The 3,927-nt window shown below is 38.5% G+C and overlaps 1 long non-coding RNA gene and 1 pseudogene across 1 annotated transcript in view; both read left to right on the top strand.

The window, feature by feature from the left end:
- Nucleotides 1-3,223, top strand: part of LOC117941569 — a 12,820-nt gene extending 9,597 nt beyond the window's left edge. Inside the window, exons 2-3 of the long non-coding RNA XR_004655923.1 lie at nucleotides 1,217-1,228; nucleotides 3,105-3,223. This is a non-coding gene — a long non-coding RNA (uncharacterized LOC117941569). The remainder of the gene's footprint in view (nucleotides 1-1,216; nucleotides 1,229-3,104) is intronic.
- The window catches only part of LOC117941566, a 26,968-nt pseudogene that overhangs the window by 21,003 nt on the left and 2,038 nt on the right, over nucleotides 1-3,927 (top strand).

Below are 3,927 nucleotides of genomic sequence, written 5' to 3' on the forward strand. Positions count from 1 at the left end.
CTGCAATGAAACAAAGAGTGAAAAATTTAAAGGGGTCTGAATACTTTCCGTACCCACTGTATATATATATATATATATTCAGGAACAAAAACACCAATTATTAATATTCTAGACTCATACTTACTCTGAGAACCCCTTCCATTTCAGCAGAAACTCTACTCTTCCCTTCACCACTCTGCGGTCCAAAACCTTCTCCACCACATACTCCTCTTCCTCCTTCACTGCTGCAGGCTCCTCCTCCTCTTCCTCCTTCACTGCTGCTGCCTGCTGCTCCTCCTCTTTTCCTGCTCCGGTCGCCAGCTTGACGTCTGCTAAGGGCGCCTTTGGTAGACCCAAGATAGAGGGAGATAATCTCTGTCTGTTTATTACAAATTCTCGCAACACACAAGCATAAAACAGTCCTCAGCAAAAAAAAAAAACATTCCCCTCATGGAAACATGTTTCACTTCAATTTAAGAACCGTAACACCATTTTCTTTACTCCCCATTTTTTAGTGGGCAAAATCTTCCACACTCAAATTCCCAGAAATAGTCTTGTCCTTACCAAAATAAATATCAACCTTACTGTACCGTTTCAATAATAATATATATCTATTCTTTCCCAACCTCCAAAACGCCTCCATTATACTAATGTCAAAATGGAAATCATAAGCCCTCTTTGGCTGGAAATAAATATTCAAACGACTTCAGAGTCAAAACATGGGCCATCATACACCTGGGGATAATAGTTCAACTTATAATACATTCCTTTACTAATACTCTGTAAAACTTTTAGGAGGAACTCCCCTTTAAGAGTTAAACAACATTTTAACATTTACAATCCTGTCAGGATACGTTAAAAAACACAAAATAACTCATTACCAGGGAATGGAAGCACCAGCACCCAGAATCACACACAACCCTATGTTAACTAGCATGTTAGTTAGCAGTAATTAGCCTGAGCCTATGTTAATGTTAACTAGCCTGTTAGTTAGAAGTAGTTAGCCTGTGTCTATGTTAATGTTACCTAGCATGTTAGTTAGCAGTAATTAGCCTGTGTCTGTGTTAATGTTAACTAGCATGTTAGTTAGCAGTAATTAGCCTGTGTCTATGTTAATGTTAACTAGCATGTTAGTTAGCAGTAATTAGCCTGTGTCTATGTTATTGTTAACTAGCATGTTAGTTAGCAGTAATTAGCCAGTGTCTATGTTAATGTTAACTAGCATGTTAGTTAGCAGTAATTAGCCTATGTCTATGTCAATGTTAACTAGCATGTTAGTTAGCAGTAATTAGCCAGTGTCTGTGTTAATGTTAACTAGCATGTTAGTTAGCAGAAATTAGCCTGTGTCTGTGTTAATGTTAACTAGCATGTTAGTTAGCAGTAATTAGCCTGTGTCTATGTCAATGTTAACTAGCATGTTAGTTAGCAGTAATTAGCCTGTGTCTGTGTTAATGTTAACTAGCATGTTAGTTAGCAGTAATTAGCCTGTGTCTATGTTAATGTTAACTAGCATGTTAGTTAGCAGTAATTAGCCTGTGCCTATATTATTTGCTAACACCTACCTCTCCATCTCTGCTGATTGAGATTTCTCTTGCACAACTACCAGAAGACTTACAGCTTTCAGACAGGTTGCTCACGTCACATCTACGTCTTCAAGCTCAGTTGGAGTCTGCGCAGTAACGCTCAGCATCACCGGGAAAGAGCTTCTAGTAGACTTCACTGGTCTCCATGGAAACAACGGGACCGGTTGGTCCATTTCTTTAACTGTCTATGGTACCACCCCGATACACACCTGTTAGCTAGCCGCGAGCTCTATTGTTTACGAAACCCGTTTCCCGCGGTTACAAACGCGGCTCTTTAGCTCGCCTTTACACATCATACACTCCATAACTAACCCACCACAGCTTCAGTGCACCAGACACACGACAGAAGGAAACCGTCTTTTGTCATTTTTACAGAGTACCAACCTGGAAAGCAGAATTACGGCATCAGTGAGAGAGAAGACAAACCTCCATCCTCGTCTCCAAAGAGGAGGAAAGTGTCCGTCACCTGGGCACCGTGGTGTACCGATACCCGCACATTGGTTCCGCTTTCTTTGTTTCCCCACTACGTTAATATTGCTTACCAATAAAATTTGAAATTCGTACTAAACGCTACGCTGGTTATTATGTTATCCCTTAAGGGTGTATCACACATTCAAGCTGAAATAGATGTGGTGATATGCTGCTCTATATATGCGAAAATTGTGATTATTTACATGGAGTCTGGTGGAGACATGCTGCTCTATACACACTAAAAGTAGTGATTATTTACATGGAGTCTGGTGGAGACATGCTGCTCTATACACTAAAAATAGGGATTATTTACATGGAGTCTGGTGGAGATATGCTGCTCTATACACACTAAAAGTAGGGATTATTTACATGGGGTCTGGTGGTTTTGGTGATCGTGATTTCGGGGCTGTTTCATGTTAAACTAAAAGGATCTTACTCTTTAACTAAATGTCTATCTCTGTAGGGATCCATCCCATAATACTATTAGAATAATAATCTGAGTCTGTCAGAGACAACAACTAAACCTTTAGTGGACGGAAACTTTACCTTTTAATTAGGAGTTGAAACACAGACACGACCTTGGGTTTAACATGGTGGGGACACTTTCTTTTCTGCAACAATTTGTGTCTTTTCTGCATTAATTTATGGTGCAAATGTCTCCATGTATGTAAAGGAAATATAATAGGTATTTGGAGTAGGTTGCACTGAGTTGTTTAGTTTTTATTATGGAGGGGGGGGGTGGATCAATCTCAGTAAAGAGCGACAACTGATGAATGAAATCATGATATGATCAAATGAACAAATCATGAAACGTATAGATTTTATTAAAAGCATTTAGAAACATTAGACCATATGATGATTGTTAACAGAAACATTTGTTTTCCACATTTTAATTATATTACAATATGATTTAAAATATAAAGGACATAATACTGACCAATAACAGTTGTAATAATAACAGATGTGACATATCATGAAGTGTTTTAGTCAAACAGTTCAAATGTTGATAACCAGCGATGAATCAAGATGATTGTTTTTGTGTTTGAGTCTCAGATCTACTTCACAGTGCAGAGTGTGTGTGATGGTGAACAGACTGAACTTTGATTTCAGCAGCTGATCTTCAGTCAGTGTCTCTGTCCACAGGAGAGACTCTCAGCCCTGCAGAGGACACAGAGACATTGAGGAACCAGTCCAGACCATAAACCCAGGATAGAGAGGCTGAGTGAATGTGGTGTAGAAGGTGATGAGGTGGATCAGTGAGTCAGAGGAGACTGTGTAGAAGGACAGAAAGCCAGCAGGATCGTCCACATACACTGCTACTCTGTTAGAGACAGAGCAGGAAGTGAGGGCTGTTCTTCTGTTATTGTGCCAGACAGAGTAACCATCTTCATCAGAGCAGATCACTCTCCAGGAATGATCATTACAACCAAACCCACAGTCGTTACTGGTTCCTTTCCTTCTGATTCCTCTGTAACTCACTGCTATGAAAAAAATTATGTTCATGAATTCAATTAAAATCTTTTATTTTGTATTATTGTTTTTATTATGTAGACAACAGGGTTGATGTTTTACAAGAGTTTCGAAAATAAGACCAGATGAAATAATAAAAAAACAATGTTCATAGATTAACTGTAGATCGACTGTTGATTTTTTTACAAGCAATGGATCAGTGAATCAGTGCTAGCGTTTTCATGTTAAAGTCCATGTGAGATCTTATCAAATATTACTTTAATCTGTGTTCTTATGCCACTGAAGAAGAAGGTTATATAAAGTCCTCTGATGAGTTATGTTCTTTTATTGTAGGATTATTTGCATAAAAAATGCTAATGTATCATGAACAATAAAGGTTATAATCTTTGGTACAGTCAAAGTTTTGTGGTGGTGGTGTTAACAG

This window comes from Etheostoma cragini, unplaced genomic scaffold, assembly GCF_013103735.1.
Source record: "Etheostoma cragini isolate CJK2018 unplaced genomic scaffold, CSU_Ecrag_1.0 ScbMSFa_98, whole genome shotgun sequence".
Taxonomy (NCBI): Eukaryota; Metazoa; Chordata; class Actinopteri; order Perciformes; family Percidae; genus Etheostoma; species Etheostoma cragini.